The sequence below is a fragment of the Populus trichocarpa genome, chromosome 7 (assembly GCF_000002775.5).
Source record: "Populus trichocarpa isolate Nisqually-1 chromosome 7, P.trichocarpa_v4.1, whole genome shotgun sequence".
Classification (NCBI taxonomy): domain Eukaryota; kingdom Viridiplantae; phylum Streptophyta; class Magnoliopsida; order Malpighiales; family Salicaceae; genus Populus; species Populus trichocarpa.
In genome coordinates this window covers 11,145,112-11,164,681 of record NC_037291.2, presented here as the reverse complement: position 1 = coordinate 11,164,681, position 19,570 = coordinate 11,145,112, and the positions used below count along the sequence as shown (strand labels likewise).

The 19,570-nt window shown below is 33.2% G+C and overlaps 1 long non-coding RNA gene across 1 annotated transcript; it reads left to right on the top strand.

The window, feature by feature from the left end:
• Nucleotides 1–18,646: 18,646 nt before the first annotated feature.
• LOC127905532 (uncharacterized) lies at nucleotides 18,647–19,228 on the top strand. Its single transcript, XR_008059682.1, has 2 exons — nucleotides 18,647–18,688; nucleotides 18,923–19,228. It is a non-coding gene; the product is annotated as an uncharacterized LOC127905532 (long non-coding RNA).
• Nucleotides 19,229–19,570: the final 342 nt, after the last annotated feature.

Below are 19,570 nucleotides of genomic sequence, written 5' to 3'. Positions count from 1 at the left end.
TCAGGGGCAAATAATTATTTTACTGTTGGAATCCATAGTAAAATTAATTTTCTGCTACCATAAAAACACTGTTTAACTCCCCTTCCTTTTTTAGTTTATTCTTTTATAATGGAGTTCGATGCCTCATTTATCTTTTATATTTTTAATTGAGTTAATTGTATTATTATAAAATAAATGATTTTTCAATACGTTTTAAATTTAAAAAAATCATTTAATAATATAATATGTATATGATTAATATTATATAAAAAATTAATATCGGGGTAAAAAAGATAATTAACTAATGTGTGTTTGGAAGTGTGGTGAGGTGAGTTTGATTTTTTTTTTAATGAGGTAAAAAAAACAACAACAAAAAGCATGTATTTATAGCTTTTAGTAAGGTGTGAGTTGTGTTTAAATAAGTTGTACCTCTAAAAAAATCAAAATTCACTTCATCTCACCTCACTTCCAAACACGCCCTAAACTTATTTATATGATAGACGTAGTATCCAATTCATTTTAAAAAAATTAAATGTTCTAATTTATCTATGAATATAATGTTATTTTTTTTATCTATCCTTTTTTTTTTTATCAATTCTTGTTCAAATTGATAAAAATATACTTAGGTGAGAATCTCTATGAGTAATTTTTTTTTATCTTAAAATTTTGTCAAACTTTTTTTTATCCTTTTAGTTTAAAAATTATTCGTTTTAGTCCAAAACTTTATTCATTTTAATATTAGTTCTTAAGTTTGAGAGAAAATAGAGAAAAACATCAAAAAATAGTGGATGAGAAAAAAATCATTTGGTTGACCATATTTCAGTAACTAAAATAGCATATTTTAATGTTAATGAGTTTCATTTAATAAAAAGAGTTTAATAATAATGGTTTTTTTTTCCTCCAAGAGAAAGTTACATAATACATCATGTTCTTTGATACAAATTACCATTTACAAAGGCTTTTCAGTCAACAAATGAAAAATAATTAAAGTTTGATAGTAAAGTTCTAATATTAATATCGTAAGGGCTCTATAGTATTTAAATAAAAAATATGAGCAATCTTGTAAATAATTAAATACTTTTTATTGACTTCTTTTTAGAAGAATGTGAAGTATTAGCTTGTTTATAAAGTTTAAGATGTAAATAGTAATTTTTCAAATTATAACGAGTCATCATAATTTAAACCAAAGTACAAGATGTTTTGTGTAATTTTTTCTTCCTATAAATATGTTTGAAAAAGTAGATTGGAGTTCATTTAGATTTTTTTGCTCCAGTTGATTTTTGGTTTTTTAAGTGTTTTGGGGTTAATAAGTTGTTTTTGAAGATTTTTATGGTATTTTTAAGGTTTTTTCGGGTAAAAACAACTTAAAAATTGACTTCTTGGAGTCCAAAAACTTGGATTTTAATTTTTTTATTCATAAAAAACATAACAATAAGCAACATGTCACCTGTTGCCTATTAAAAAAAATTGAGAAAAAAACTAAAAAAATACTAGGCACGAGCCTAGGCTTTTTAATAAATGCTAGACATATAGGCCTAGCATGTAGGCCCACACACCTAAGTTGTTTTTTAAGGCCCATGTGGTTGGCTTGATTTTGTTTTTAATTTGATTTTTTTTTAAAAATAAACTAATTTAAAATATTATAAATATATAAATTTATTAAATTCTTAAATTAATTAAGAATATATTTTAGATATTAGTTAATTAAGATTTTTATTCAAATAATCATATTGATAGTAAAAAACAAATCATGGTTTCTTCAAGAAAAAAAATTGCATAAATAAAAACAAATTGAGTAAAAGACACAATTTTTAGTCAATAATCTAAATTATTAAAATTATTATAAGTCACAAGATTAAATTAATATAGGTTATGAGAATATCCTTGGCATCCAGTGGGGAAAAAAACCTAGATTAGACCTAAAATAAAAATACCCCTTCCCTGTGGATGATTTGCTTAATTTTGGGTTACATGTAGGTGTTAGTAACTGTGTCTTTTCCCTGTCAAAATTGTGAGGACTTTATTTAGATATTTGGGGTGGGGTCAAAACAGTGAAAAAATAGAGATTTTTTTTTTTATATAATTAAATTAAACATTCGCTGCAGCCGAGACCCAATCTCTTGGGTTACTAATGGGGCCTTGGTGAATGGGCCTGAGCCCTTTTGAGTTTTCTTTCTCTCATTTCAATCTTTTTATTCTTTTTATTTATTTGGAGTGATAGAGAGATATTGATTCTAGGAGAGACACGTTATAGTGTAGGTTAGGCACTTTGATGTGACAGCTGACCCGTGCATTTATGCCTGTGATTATTAAAGATGTATAGTTGATGCAAAAAGCGGAGGACAAAGATTACTATTATACATATTACTTTGTGTATATATGTTTTTAACAATATTATGTCTGTATATATCTAAACTTACTATTATACATATTACTTTCTGTATTTTCAATTGCAAACTAACTGTCATAAAGGACAAAGATTTCTAGCACTACTTTTAACTAACATAAAATATCCTTTAAGTAATTTCAAATCCTTTCTCACTAGCTTTTTCAAGATAAATAAACTTAAATTTCATCATAGATATTAAAATAAATATTTGTTTAAAGGGTTTTTATGATACAGTTGCTTCACCAAGTGTGAAGATATATCCAATAGTAAATTTTAAATTCTTAGTGTTGGATATCTAATTAGCATTACTATATCTTTCTACTATTGCTTAATAACCAATATACTATAACCTATAGTCAAAGGTAAATATTTGAGTATAATTTTTATTGCTTTCTAAAGATCTAAACTTGGATTACTAGTAAATCTACTCAGTTTGCTAATTGAGTATGTTTACAGTTCATAAATATCAAGCTCCTAATTATTTAAAAATATTCTAATTAATTTATTCTCCAACCTTTATTTTTAGATAGATATACATTTTTTATTGATGACAACGACTAAAGTTAACTCAATTATTTTTTAAGTAAATGATTTTCATATGTTTTCTTAAACAAAAACATATCTTTAAATGTAGCATTCCTTGATTCTAATAGTATTAGGATGGATGTATTCAATACTTGACATGTATACAAGAAATTAATATACATTACTACTGTAGGTATATCTGATAAAAACATTACTTATAGTTTTAGGTCTTATCTTGATTTTTTTTTTTGGGATCAAGTGCCACCACCTCTACAAGATACCTTCATATTTTGATGTATTTTTTAGAAGTTCTTCTATCTTCTTACAATTTATAAAAGGCATAACATTCTACAAGATACCTTCATACTTTGTTTACATATAATATTAAGAAAATAACTCCACTCTCATTAATCTTTTTATAACCACAAGGTTCATCCATATTTTTGATGAAATCAAACTGTTTGATTATCTCACCAAAATAAATATTCTCACTCCTTGAAGTTTACTTAAGTCCATAAATGGGTTTGTGTAGCTTGCATATTTTTTGGTAAATGTTTTAGATTCAAAATCTTCAAGTTGTCATATACACATCTTCGTGAAGATTCCCATTTAGAAATGCAGTTTTGACATCAATTTTTTAAATATCATAATCATGGTATGCAAGTATAACAAGCAAAATCCTTATGGGTTTTAACATAACTATTGACGACAAGGTTTCATCAAAGTCAATATTTTCTCATTGTTTGTAACCTTCGGTAACTAGTCTAACTTTGTATGTTTTTACATTGTCTTTTATGTCAGTCTTTCTTTTAAAGACCCACTTACATCAATGAGTTTTATTCATCTAGATGGATCAACCACAATCTATACTTGGTTGGTGAACATGAAATCCATTTTAAATTTTATAGCCTTAAGTCATTTCTCATAATCAATATTAGATATTGCTTCCATGTAGTTGGTAGGCTCATTAAGTATAACAACTCGAAGTCATCAACTTTTAATTAAAAAATTTAATTTGATCCTAATCTAATTAGAAAAGTTAATATTACAATTAATTTGATTTAGGATTTTAATTTTTAAAATATAAAATCAATATTTTATACATGCAGGGGTAGAATCATAATTTCACCCCAAATACCAAATTGTAATCGTGTATAAGTGATAAGGGCATAATCATAAACTTTCCCAAAACATAATTGTAAATAGACGCAAGTTGTAGGGGTAGAATTGTAATTTCCCCCTCATCATCTTCTTCTCAATGCTGTTAGCCCATTGCTGGTAGCTGTTACAACTGCTACTGCTGGAGTGGGGCACCCATGCCGACGATAGCCTTTAGCCACTGCTCCTAGTGCTGCAGGTTAACAGGAAAACTTTGACTAGAACAATGGAAGAACTAGGGAGAAGGACGTTAGAGAAAGAAGAGGAAGGATTTACACGTTCAGGACGTGTTGAGAGAAAGGACAGAGGAGAGAATCTAAGAATTCTGTTATAATTTTTCCACACCCATTCTGTTCCAATCATTAGGGAATTTAAAGATAAAAAATGCAATTGCCAGCGTGGCCTTAATCACGTGGTTATGCCAGCTGGCCTACTGTTATAAAAAATGAAAATGCACAAAACGCAGTCGTTAGGTCTTGTATTTAAATTTCAAGCTTTACTGCAGCTTCCTTCTTTTAAGTTCGCGTCTGCTTCCATTCTGTTTGTGACAATGCCCCTTTCATGAGATCAACCTTGTCCTCAAGGTGAGATTGAGGGAATCGCCAATTAAACTCCTCCGCATCTTCCCAAGTCGCTTCTGTCAAAGGTAAGTTCTTCTATAGAACCAAGTACTAGGTTGTTGCAGTATTCCCTCTTTTAACCATTCTCCTCTCAATAATTTTCTGTGGATGCAGCAGTGGTTTCTCCGAAAGAATAGGAAGATCAGACTGCACAACATGATTGCCTACATGTTTCTTCAGCTGGGACACATGAAATACCGGATGTACCACAGCAGTAGCAGGTAATTGTAGTTTGTAGGCTACAGTTCCAATCTTCTTAATGATAGTGTAGGGACCGTAATACTTATGCTGATAATTTGTAAGAGCTTCGTTTGTGAACCGATTGTTGTCGATATGGCTGTAGTTTTAGATAAACTAAGTCACCTTCAGAGAACATTCTTTCGCTCCTTTTCTTGTTTGCTTGCTGTGTCATTCTGTTTTGGGACTGCAGGAGGTTGCTCCTGATGAGCTTGAGCATGTCTTCCCTTTGAGTTAAGTACTGGTCCACAGCCTCTACTGGTGAGTCCTTAGATGTATAGGGAAGGTGAATTGGAGGCGTCATTCCATATAGGGTCTCGTAGGGTGTCTTCTTAGTAGAGGTGTGGTAGTTCGTGTTGTACCACCATTCACAGGAGCTCAGCCATCGTCCCCATTGTGCAGGGATGGTTCCTGTCATGCATCTTAGGTAGCCCTCGATAGATTTATTGACCACTTCTGTCTGTCCATCAGACTGTGGATGATAGGCTGTAGAGTATTGCAAGTTGACCCCCTGCTGTTTAAATAGCTCTTTCCAAAACTGGCTGAGGAAGATGCTGTCCCTGTCACTCACAATTGTTGCTGGCATCCCATGCAGCTTATACACATTTTCCATAAAGACTTTGGCTACTGTAATGGCAGAGTAGGGGTGGGTTAGGGCCATAAGGTGGGCATACTTGCTAAACCTATCGACCACCACAAAGATGACTTCCTTTCCTTCTGATTTAGGTAGCCCATCAATAAAATCCATGCTAATATCTATAAAAGGAGCATAGGGCACTGGTAACGGTTGCAGCAGACCTGGAGGCTTGACATTTTCCACCTTGTTCTGCTGACAAATTGGGCATTCCCTAACATATTGCCTTACCAGCCTTTGGAGTTTCTTCCAATAGAACACCTGCCCCAATTTTTTTGAAGTTACCGTAGCTCCTGAATGCCCCCCTACTGCAGAGTCATGATAGAGTCTGATAAGTTGGTTCTGCAGGTTCGGTGCTTGTCCCACCACCACCTTTCCTTTTCGAATAAGAGTGTTATTGACCCATGAGTAGTTGGGGTGTGAGCTAGCATCCTTGGTGAGGTCTGCTATGAGCTGCTGCAGGTTTTGATCCGTGTTCCAAGTCTTCTTAATGTCTTCCATGATAGTGGTGGAAATGGAAGAAAGGGTTAAGGCACCTAACTCATTGTGAGAAACTCGGGAGAGGGCGTCTGCAGATAGGTTGTCTTTGCCCCTTCGATATTCAATATCATAATCAAAACCCAAAAGCTTAGTTAGCCATACCTGCTGGGCAACATGTGTAGTCTTCTGGTCTAGCAGAAATTTTAGGCTGGAGTGGTCTGTCCTGATGAGAAACCGTCTGCCCCATAGATAGTGCTTCCATTTGGTAACAGCAAAGACAATGGCCAACAACTCCCTCTCATAAGTTGATAGTGCTAGCTGTCGAGGACCTAAAGCTTTGCTCACAAATGCAATGGGGTGTCCTTCTTGCATCAGAACTGCCCCTATACCTATTCCTGAAGCATCAGTCTCTACTACAAATGTTTTGTCAAAATTCAGCAGAGCTAGCACAGGGGGCTGGGACATTGCTTCTTTGAGCTGCTTGAAAGCCATGGTAGCCGTGTCTGTCCATATGAAGGAGTCCTTCTGCAATAACTGAGTAAGAGGTCTGCAAATAGTTCCATAACCTTGCACAAACTTTCTATAATACCCTGTTAAGCCCAGGAAACTTCTAAGCTGTTTGATGGTTGTAGGTACTGGCCATTGCAAGATAGCAGTAACTTTATGTGGGTCTGTTGACACTCCCTCCTTGGTGATCACATGTCCCAGGTATTCCATTTGTTTTGTCCCAAACACACACTTGCTTTTCTTTGCTACTAATTGATGGGTACATAACAGTTCAAATACCAACCTAAGGTGTTGTATGTGGTCGGCCATGGTCTTACTGTAAACTAGTATATCATCAAAGAAAACCAAAATAAATTTCCTCAAATGATCTCGAAAAATATCATTCATTAGACTTTGGAAAGTGGCCGGTGCATTAGATAGGCCAAAGGGCATGACTAGGAATTCATAGTGGCCATTGTGTGTTCTAAAGGCTGTTTTAAAAACATATTCTGAAACCATTCGAATCTGATGGTAACCTGCCCTTAGATCAATTTTTGAAAAAATGGCTGCCCCTTCTAGTTTTTCTAACAGTTCATCTATTATAGGAATGGGGTACTTATCTTTGATAGTGATTTTGTTGAGAGCTCGAAAATCAACACAAAACCGCCATGTCTGATCCTTCTTCTTCACCAGCACGACTGGAGAGGCAAAGGGGCTATTGCTGGGCTGCACTATGCCTGCCTCCAGCATTTCAGCCACTAGAGTCTCTAGAGTATCTTTTTGTAATCCTGAGTATCTGTAGGATCTCAAATTGACAGCCTGGCTCTCATCCTTCAGGGGTATTTTGTGATCATGCCTCCTAGCTGGGGGTAATCCTTTTGGATCACAAAAAATATGCTGATAGGCTGCTAATAGAGTCTGTAAAGGTGAGTTTTCATTGTCTTCCCAAGCATGGGGTACTCCCTGAGCAGGGCTTACCAAGTCAGCCTTCCCCACCACTCTTAAGCTGCAAAGCTTAACTTCTGATAGTAGGGTTTCAGTGCTTAGCAGTCCATTTAGTTCCTCCAGGCATATAGATTGAGCTAACCTAGGATTTTCTCCTCTTAGAGTTACTTCCCTGTTCTGCCACCAAAAGGATACCCATCTCTCTTCATAGTTGGACAATACATTTCCCAACAACTTCAACCATTGGATTCCCAGAACCATATCATAGTTCTGCAACTTCATAACAAATATGTCGGCCTGGAACTGAACTCCTTGCATCTTCCATTGCAGGTTCTTACATATTGAAGTGCAGGACATGGTGCCACCATTAGCTGCCTCAACCATCATAGGTTTTATGGTTGTCGTGGGGCATCCCAGTTTGTCAACCAGATCAGCGTGGAGGAAGTTGTGAGTGCTCCCCGAATCAATCAAAATTAATATGGGACATTTGTTTATCTTTCCCCATACCTTGATGGTTTGACACCCTGCTGTGCCATGGATCATGGATTGCCTGGAGTGATAAATGAGGGGTGAGAGCTTCTGCATTCATTGTCTCCACTGATTCCTCTTCTTCTGAATTGTCTCCATCATCTTCCACTATACATAGTGAGTATAGCCTTCGATTTCTGCATCTATGCCCTGGTACGAACTTATCATCACACCAAAAGCATAGGCCCTTGGCTCTTCTTTCATCCATTTCCTTGGTTCTGATAGGTCTGGTAGGTTTGTGGTTGGGGTAAACATTATTATTGTTGAGGGGTAGGTTGGTAGGTGTAGGCAGCAAGGCTTGTGGGGAAGGTTTTAAAGGATTGAGGGGGTGATTGTGAGGGGGTGATTGGGGTTTGTTTTGTAAGTGTTGGCAGGGTATATAAATTTTACCGGCTGTGAGTGGGGACTCGCCTGACTCTGTTGTTTTGGGTAATGAGGGGTTATTTTCCGGTATGTGAGAGTGTTGTTGTGCAACCTAGCTAGGTTATAGGCTTGTTTGAGTGATTTTGGCTCAAACATCTTTACTAGGTTCTTAATCTCTATCTCCAAGCCTCATAGGAAGAACACCAAGGCTTGCTTCTCAGAAATTTGTGCTCTATTCCATAACATATCAAAGTCCCTGATATAACCTTCCAAGTCCCCTTCCTGCTTGTGTTCAGTGAGCTCCTCTAAGGGGTCCTTTTGTCCTCCAAACCGACAGCACAAGGCATCCACATACTCTGCCCATGTAACCTCATGTCCTTCCAGGTTTCTGGTGTAATTCTGATGCCAGTAAAGTGCCAAGCCATCCAAATAATACGAAGCTAGTTTCAGCTTGTCCGTTTCAGGGATTTCTTCCAGGTCGAAATACTGGTTGCATTTGTACAACCATTTATGTACTTATTCCCCTTCAAAAGAAGGGAAATCTCTTCTGGGTCTGCGTGACCTGTAGGTAGGTGGTCCTTCTCCTATCCACTCTTGGTTGCTGGCAGGAGCAGGGTGTTGGGGCATTCGAATATTCTGGGAGGAACTTGCCTCACCTGCTAGGGTTTGCAGGGTTTGTTTAATAGAGATTTGTTGATTCGCCATTTCTTTCATCATGGCTTTAAGCTGTGCTAGGTCATCTGACTGAGCGTGCAACTTGACTTCTATTCCATTGACTCTTTGATTAGCAGCTTCCAAAGAATCATCCATTCTTCTTACGTCTTGGGACCTGGTTTCTGGTGCCATTTTGCTGAGTCCAAAGACGTGTGCTCTGATACCAATTTGCTGCAGGTTAACAGGAAAACTTTGACTAGAATAATGGAAGAACTAGGGAGAAGGACGTTAGAGAAAGAAGAAGAAGGATTTACACGTTCAGGACGTGTTGAGAGAAAGGACAGAGGAGAGAATCTAAGAATTCTGTTATAATTTTTCTACACCCATTCTGTTCCAATCATTAGGGAATTTAAAGACAAAAAATGCAATTGCCAGCGTGGCCTTAATCACGTGGTTATGCCAGCTGGCCTACTGTTATAAAAAATGAAAATGCACAAAACGCAATCGTTAGGTCTTGTATTTAAATTTCAAGCTTTACTGCAGCTTCCTTCTTTTAAGTTCGCGTCTGCTTCCATTCTGTTTGTGACACCTAGTGACAAAGAGGGGTAGCAACCCTTGCACTACACCTCCTAAAGTGCGAGGCTGCTGCTTGGCAGTTGGCACAGCTTCGCCCCTTGCTTTAAGGGATGTGCATGGCGTGACAACAACCCTTGGCGACTCCCTTGCCAGCTAGTAGGGAGTTGGCTGTGTTCACACTTCACAGCACAACTAGTAGTACCAGTAGTGCTGGCGCCGCCAATGGTTGTTTTCTTAGCCACAAGTCCAGCCATATCTCAAAAAATCCAGCTAGATCTGATTGGAATAATACTAGATTTTTTTAAATAGTGAGAGAAATTACTTTTGAAAAAAAAAGTAATTTTGCATATAAAATTAATTCATAATTAATACTAATAACAATTAAAACATGCAATTAACATCCCTAATTGTCTAACGATGACTTTGATATCACTGTTGGGTTTCTCAAAATGCATACACACAATGGAAACGATAAATTTAAAATTTCTTAAGAGTTCCAATAATCCTGTTAGACAGATCTAGTGTTATTTCTGTACTGTATTGTATTGTGTCGAACAGTAAATAAGATGCATAACATTCTATTTATACAAAAACCTGAAAACTCTATAAATGATAAAATATCAATTTGCCTATTAAATAATATCACATATATTATTTTAGGATATTTTATATATTTATTTAATCAAGTCACCACTTGATTTTTTTTTAGATCTAGAATTATTATCTTCTGTATTAATTATATTCTAGTTCTTAATTTCTAAAACTTATTTATAATCAAGTCACACTTGATGAATCATTTCATTTTAATTTATAACCAATGGTTCTTATGTGTGTGACTCATTAGGTTCCCTAATAAGTTGACCCAAATATAAATCATAATCCTAAGCAAAATAAGATTAAATAAATTAAATAATTTAATTTATTATCAATTCAATAATTGATTGATTTATATTTAAAGATCAAGTATAATGTCTAGCAACTTGTCATGATCTCCAAAATATTATGAAAATTATAAGTGGTTTGACTTAACCTTTCAATGACCAATTTCTTAGTGTAGTTATTATGTTTTCATCAATAATATTCTAATTTAGACATTATAGCATATAGTATGTTTACTTTGTTAAATTATTTTTGTTATCAACATTATAGTAATTGATTATTTGAATAAGATTTAAAACTCATTCCAAATCTCATTTCATCTTGGCTAATGATTTCACAATCAATACTATTTGAGAATAAATGAAACACTTTATCTAATTTACCTAGGATGATGAATCATTTCTTGATTACTCAAATACATTCATATAGTTTATCTTATACCTTGTTACCCTTGATTAGAACAATGTGTAATCAGGATCAAAGCATAACACTCCATATATAAGATAACTTATTGATCTTAAGTCTAAAAATCACTTACACAACTGTCATGTGAGCCTTTCTATAAACATATGTGATCTTCGCATATAAAATTCTCATGTGTGTCAGTTTAATATATATATCATCTGACAAGCACATATATATTAGTTCTAGGTATTCCTCATATCTCAACTTATGAGAGCAACAATTTCCTTTCATAAAGAAAAAAAAAAATAATATGTACTGGTATCAACAACTCTAATTAATATCTAGTCTTAATAGAACATTGACCAGAAATATTTAGGAATGATGCTTTAATTCAATAAGAATCTCATAATTATAACAACTTTATAATTTCCTTTGCAAAATATTTTTTGTCCTATGGACTTTATCTTTACTCTAGATTTATTAATTAAATAATAGATTCATTAATGAAATATAAATGAATATTAAAGATAAATAAAGTGTTTATTAATAATAAATATGTTTTACATGAATAAAATCAGTACTACATTTAACCAACTGATTAGTTACAGGGCATATACACTAACACGACGCGTGTGCATGATGGTGCAGCGGTTAGGCTGTGATGAACTTTTTTCTTCTATCCCCTATTTTCTCTCTCTTCTCCTTACCAAAATATAAAGGTATCATGTGATTTTTTTGTATCTAATTTGGTCATCGTTTTTCTGATTGCTATTTGTTTTATTTTTTATTTTTTTATTGATTCTTTTATTTCGTCCCGCATCAGTTGGTTTCATTTAATTTCTATATCAAATTTGATCTTCATTCTTTTGATTGATTTTTTTTTTCATTTTTATAATTGAGTTTTGTTTTCTATTTCATCCCTCATCATTTGTTTTCCATTTATTTTTATGTTAAATCCGGTCCCATTCTTTTTATTACCATTTATTTTGTTTTGGATCCTTTTTTTAATTGTATTTGTTTTTTCAATTTCATCTCTTGCTATTTTATTGATTGAGAATTTTGCTTCGTTGTATTTTAGGAGTTTCCTTCTATGAGGTTACTCTCGGGTTCATGACTGGGGTCAAAGGTTTCAAAGGTTAGTACGAGTTGACTTTGGTTTTTTAGGTCATTTTTTAAAACTGATTTTTTTTAATCTAATCCTTCAATATTTGATTTATTAGGAATTATTGTTTGTGTTTTTTTTTTCACTTTCCTTTCTATGAGGTTATCTCAATCCTATATTCATGGTCGCAGGGTTGGTGGGTTTACTCAAGTCTTTATTTCTTTTCATTTTTTTTTAATTTTTTTTCAGTTTCACCCTTCAACATAGTGTTATTTCATAATTGAGCTTCATAATTATATTCAATTTGTTATCAAAGAGGTTACCTCGGTATAATCATAAGGTCGCAAATTTGGCATGGTAACTTGAATGGGTTCGGATCATGTTTTTTTTATTTAATTTTTTTTCGTTGTAAATCTTTTTTGTCAGTTTATATATTATCATTATATTTTTTGATATTATTTAAATTAGTTGAGTTTTTATTAAATTCAGTCAAGTGAAAAACCTTTTTTTTTTTTAAATACTTTTTTTAAGTTAAAAAAATTAGACTGATCTATCTAGTTCTTTAATAAAGTACCCTCCCGTGAAAACAAGATAAAGATCACAAGCAGGTAGGTGTCACTGTTTTAGCAATATGGTTGTCGACTCATCAGGTATCGTTAGCTTTATTTAATTTTTTGTTTCGCTTTGTTCACTGCTTTAAAAAGCATGAATTAAAAAATAAATGGCACAAAAACTAACAATTTGACTTTTTAATTGGTTATATATATATATATGAATTACTAGTTTAATTCTTCTTTTGAATTGTAAGCATGAGAATGTCAAAGCGCTGAAGTTGCACTGCATATAATTTCTTTTCAGAGACAAGAAAATACTTATTGTTTCTAAAAATGAAAAAATTATTTTTATTTAGATTAAGAGAAAAGGCATGTTGTTAGTTAAACTTTTTTCTTGAAGTGAAATCATCATATTTAACAATTTTTTTTTAAAAAATACTATGCCGTACTTAACTAAAGGGAATGGTGAGTTTGATAAGTTAGATATTCGTATCTTTGGTTCATTAGTGTGATAACATGTAGAATGTAAGATTAATATAGTAAGAAATGAAAAATAATTTTGAAGTTTTTTTGTCCAAGTCGAATACTGCATTTATATTCACTATACCAAAATTTCAATGGTTGATTGCAATTCTTTTTCACCCTAAAGAGCGAAACAATATTTTTCAATTTTTTGTTTATTTCTTTTTCAATAGTCGAGTTACTTCAAATTTAGATAATTAAGGTTTCTGAATGAATGTATTTGAAAAAGTGAAAATAGGTGAATATTAGTCTTAAATAAAATAAACTAGTTTGTGGCTTTATTTGTTGATGTGTATTTGTAGGTAATAAAATTTCAGGTAGTCTCTCGTATAGAAGATGTATTGTCAATATTTTTTTAAATCATATATAATGAGCATGTTATTACCTTTTTTATGCTTAACGTTTTTAGATGATGAAGAAAAGGTCATTAGTGAGTAATATAGATAGGAGCGTTGCTGGTTCTTTTGGAAGCGATTTTGAGGACCATGAGTCATTAGATGCTAACCATAAACAGGCTCCTGAGGCACATGCATCCTCTCTTGATGCAGGCTCATCGAGTGCGATGCCGACCCATAGAGAAGGTGTCCGTTCTGAGTACGATGTATTTACTAGGAAGTATATTGCTAAGTGAAAACCCGACCACAACAAGTAAGTTTATTTTACTTTCCTGCATGATTAAAAAATAAACAACAATGGATAATGTTTTAATAATTAATTTCAATGAATGAATGAGATTTCAGGTTTACAAATGTGGAGGCTGCTCGCACGATAACATCGATGATAAAATCATCGATGGAAGTGCCATTGTTTCAGTGGAGTTAAGTTTCCAAAAATCTTGAATGGAAGCCTATGATTGATGTATGGTTTGAAAAGTTCAAGGTTAGTACATACATAAATAATTTTTTAATTATTATTTTAATTCGGTTAGTTTTTTTTTTAATTTAATGAACTTATTATTTTTTAAAATTGACGTGTAAGGAAAATTTTTACTGGGAGCATGCTAACAATACTATTGTGAGGATGGTGTGGGAGAATCACAACGCCATCAGGTAAGATTGAATTCAAAATATTCTATTTTTTTTTCAATGTTCAAATTTTATTTTTTGTTATCTTAACCGATAATTTATTTATAACATATAGGTTGCGTGACTTCTAGTATGATCTGCAAAATAAAAATCAAAGAAATATATAAAAGAAAGGTCTTTTAGGTTGGGAAGACATGGTTATGTGGAGGGATTTCAGTCATCCGCACGTGTCGGAGGCAATTTAGAAAGCTTATATCCAGCACATGATGTTTAAGTGTTTCATGCGGCAATCCGTTCGGTATAGAGAACTAGAACATGAAGATTCATGATACATACCGACGAATCCATTTCATTCGTTTTGCATGCGAAACGCATGTTAAAATTATATTTTATTAAATTCATATATTTTTTTTAAATTGTTGTTTTATATGAAAATTGTTTAACTAATAGTAGCTTCCTTTTGCGAACTACGATTCTTGGATGTGAACCAAGAACAATAAAGCTTTTTGTAGAAACTCACATGCGAAATGAGGATTTTTTGAAAGAGGTGCAACAACTCGTAGATAACCGAGCTTAGAAGTTTGTGATAAGTTAGATTTCAACAAAGTTTTTCTTATGCTATTATTTTTTTTAAAAAATTTACTGATTGTTTTTATTTTTTTTATTTTTCAGGATATTTATAACACTCGATTACAGGAGAGATACGAGAACGATCCTTTAACCCATCCAGAACTCGATCTGGATTTGTGATTAGAAGCTGGATCGTCTATTAGACCCGATAGAAATCGGGTTTTTGGTATCTTAAACGTAACAGTTGAGGATATGCTGATGGGTCGTAGTGTATCGACCGTTGGTTTCTTGTAATCAGGTTTGAGCACCCAATCTTTAGCTATCCAGACAATTGTACTAGAACAAGTTGAAGCTCAGACGACCCGATTTAATGCTGAGATGACCCAAATTAGGTCTGAGATGATTGGACTTAGGTGATTGTATGAGTTGTTGTCAAACATTGATGGTACATATAGTCTACCTCGTTGCCCACCTGGTCTCGGCGAAGATCTACCTCCTCCTCCTTCTTCAGCTTTTGTCCTCTAGATAAATTATATTCAAACTGATATTTTTTTATAACTTTTTAATAAATATTTAGTCTTATGTATTTTATTTATTCTTTTATAAAAATATTAAATACAATACTGATAGAATTACCAATGGAATATAAAATACCAATAGAATTACCAACGGACTAAGTCCCTCAGAAAGTTGTAGAGAGTTGGAAAACATTACATGAATCTCCACTAATGATATGTAAATCATCGATGGGTTAATTACATGGGTACGATGAATTTAATCACAAATGGAATTACAAATGGTTTTTTCTATTGGTGATGTTTCATATGCACCGATGAAATTAATGATGAAATAATGCTGATAAAACTGTTTGTTTGGCTTGCTTTTTCATTTGAAAATCCATTAGTGATTATATTATCGACGTCATGACCGACAAAATATAAATCATCAAAGACAAGTTTTTCAATGGCCAATTATCATTCGTGATTCTGTTGGCAAATGTTTTTCTAACAGAATCAATGTTAAATATCGATGAATTATTCTTTTGGTATTATGTAAAATTCTAGTTATAAGACTTGACAAGTTTAGGGTCTTGGTAAACTTGAACATTAATGATCCCTAGGCTAATACTACCCTATTTAATGTAAATTGAACCTCAAATCTAGCTTGAATGCATGCATAGCAAGATGAATTCTACTTGTTATTTTGGTTAATAAATCAATTCTGATTGTATTAATTTTGTTTAAATGCATTGGACTCCATGATTTCAAAGAAATAAATGAACATCTTTTTTTCATCATGCCAAATCATGTGCTTCACCATGTGATGAAGTTTTGAAATCCAAATCCTTAGAAATAAGGTTTTTTTGGTGGTTGGATTATGGGTTAATAAAATGTTCATTCAATTAAATCTACTCTCTATAGTTAAGAAAGTTGATCTCTTGATGAAAAAATCTTGATACCTACAAAAACATCTCTTTGATAGATTTAAGGACCCTTAGATGCTCATGTTAGAATCTTTATAGAGAGAAGATGTAATAAGTGTGCAAATGAGTATTAAATTCTAAGAATAAGGCTGTTTGTTTTTATTTTGGTATGAATAAACACTTTGTAAAGGAATTGTATGTTTGTGTTGAGAATGGAAATATTGAACCTCTTACTTAGGTGATTCATATGGTATTTATATCCTATGAACCTTGTCTTTTTGTTTGAAAGAGAAGGGTGATGAGTCATTTCACCCATGTAGCATTAATTAAGGATAAATATATTTTATACAAACATTAATGAGGAACAAATATCCCTAACATAATCATTAACGTGAAACAAATATCCCTTGTGTGTGTATTAATGAGATGAAGTGTAGACTTAGCTCTATACGTCCCGTGTCTTATATGCATTAAGTCAAGTAAAAAATCTCATGAGCCAAGTGTTAGGTCCAAGCCACAAGGAATGGCCTACAAGGAGTTAAGATGTGCATCGGGCCCAAGAATGTTGGACAACATGCTTAGGTTCGGCTGCAAGGCCTAAGCCCATGAAGCATTGAGATGTTAGGCATGTGACCAACGCTTGAGGTTGGCTCAACACTTGATCCCATCTAGTGCGCACCCTCACCCTAGCCCGCAAACATTTGGGTCCAGGTGTCAAGCTATGGGCTTAATGCTCTTTTAGGCCCAAGCACGATGCTTGAGCTAGTGCCTTTCTTCTGAGGTTTTTTAGACCCGTTAAAATTGGGTTAGGCCAACAAAAAAATTGTCTAAAAATATTGATAAAAGAGAGAATTAACATATCTTTGCAAAAATTTGTTTTCACTATTCCACATTAATAGGGAGGCTATCTACCATGCATATGCTAAAGTGCTATGGTTTTACTATGTGTTATGAACGTTCAAATCTATTATTTACAAACCATACAAAATTACTCATGTTGCTTCTAAAAACATTACTGAAAAATGTATTCATATCTTACTATATAATTTTGTGTATTGATAAAATATCTATCAAATTAGGTTTAAAATTTGCATGTCTAAATATTTGATAGTAACGAAATAATTCTCAGTTTTTTAACAATTTTTTTATCAATTGATGAGTTAATACTAAAAATTATAAAATATAACAGTCAAATAGAAAAAAAAACATTTCTAGAAATCATTTTTTTAGGATTAAAATGTATAATTAATATGGTATGAAATTAAATTAAAAAGTATACGCATACTTACATATTAAATATAATCAACTGATAGAAAATGAAAAATATTAGCTTTTTTATCCAAGAAAGCTTACAGAATATAGGATTTTAAAATTTTTAAGAGGTAATAATGGAATCAAAACGTTTGCACAATATGCAATTCTTGTTAGTTATTTAGACAACTAGTTTTTTATTGAGTGTATGGAATATCCTACAATCTTAAGGACTCATTCTTTATATATTAGTTTGTTGTATTTTAAAAAAATAATAATAAATACTCTTAAATGATGATCTCAGTATTTGGACCTAGAAAGATAGGATGTCAAGAAAAAAAAAACCTTTTTATCTACCAAGCCAATCCTATGAGGTTTATTTTTAGATAGCCAGTTGTTAGAGCTGTCATCACCAACCATTTAGATATGTAGAATGAATAAAATTTAAAGTTTTTAATATTTTTTTAGTATTTAATAAAAATATATTGGCAAGGACAAACTACGATTGCAAATTGAAAATTATATTTTGTTAGGTATTCATATACAAAATTGTACTATTTTTGATAAACAATATATTATTTAAATAAAATTATTCGAACAAAAACTGAATTGAGAAATTACAAAGAAATCATAGGTTCACATAGAATCATTCCAAAAACGAAAACATTTATATTGATACCAAAGAGGGGCAAGTTTGAACTTGTAAAACAAGAGATAGTTTTTGAAAGAGCTTGCTAATCTCCTAAAACTTAGCCAATAATTTGAACTTAAATTGAATAGCTGAAGTCCTGTAATGTACTGCCAACACACCCATAAACCATCCTGAGACATTTATATTGATACTAAAATTCAGGATATCTTTATAAATGTGACTGACAGAATGTAGTGTAAAATCTTCACAAATTATTTACGTTTTTTATTGGATAACCAGTGCTTTGTCAGATTAGAGAGTAAATTTGAGTGCATGGAACTTTCATGAGAGCCAAAACGACGAAAACGGGAACAATATTTGCGTCCTGACAAACGGAGGTGGGCATTTTAACTAAGCATGGAAATATACTTTCCTTTTTTCTGTTGACAGAATTAGTAAATTTAACCCATTTGCACCATTATCTGTGCTACAATGCCCATATCATTGGCAGTGGAAAGGGAAGTCATGGCATGGGAAAGGGTTAACAGTACCACGTAGCAAAGCTCATCACAAGAAGGAGAGGAGTAGTAGTAATATATGCTACCTACGTGCTGCGTGCTAAATAGCAGTTTTAGCAAGGACAAAACTACCATATAGATCATGACAAAGTTGAGTTTTGGATAAAAAACGATGCCCAAGCACTTATCTAACAAGAAATTAGGAAATACAACGAGAAACTGAGTTGAAGATCAGTTAAAAAGAAGCAAAAAAGAAAAAAACCCAAAAATATACACAGATTCACACAAGAAGCACACACAAACATCTCCCTAGTAATTATGCCACATTAAGCCACATTATCCCTCGCTTCTCCTTGCTTCCCTTCAGACTCCGAGGCAGGAAAATTACCTGGATGGACCTTCTTCTTGCCCAAGCACTTATCTAACAAGAAATTAGGAAATACAACGAGAAACTGAGTTGAAGATCAGTTAAAAAGAAGCAAAAAAGAAAAAAACCCAAAAATATACACAGATTCACACAAGAAGCACACACAAACATCTCCCTAGTAATTATGCCACATTAAGCCACATTATCCCTCGCTTCTCCTTGCTTCCCTTCAGACTCCGAGGCAGGAAAATTACCTGGATGGACCTTCTTCTTGCACTTTCCACTGGTTGAAGCAGAACCACCAACTTTATCCTCTTCAACGACACTCTCTCCTCTTCTCACTCTTTCCTCCTCCATTCTCTTTATTTTCTCCATCTGGCGTTTCTGCTTCACGTAGACTTCAGCACAAGCAACTCCAATTGAAGACATATTGGCTTTGAAAAGTGAAGAGCTAGCTAAGACAAGAAACTAGCTAAGAGCTAAATGTGTTCGGTTCTGGGATGGAGATGTTGGCTAGCTAGGGTATTTATAGGCGTTTCACGAGGCCTTAGTGAGCTAGCCAACACTAGAGTATGTGTTTCAAAGCTGACTAATCTTGCATTATCATAACGTTAGAAGGCGGTTTTAGAGCACAGATAGAAGAAAATAATGGTGCTGCATGCACGAAATTCTTTTTAAGAGAAGCAGTGGATCGATGTTACATTTTAAAATAGTGGCTCTTCTTTTAACAGTGGTTTACTTGTGGCATG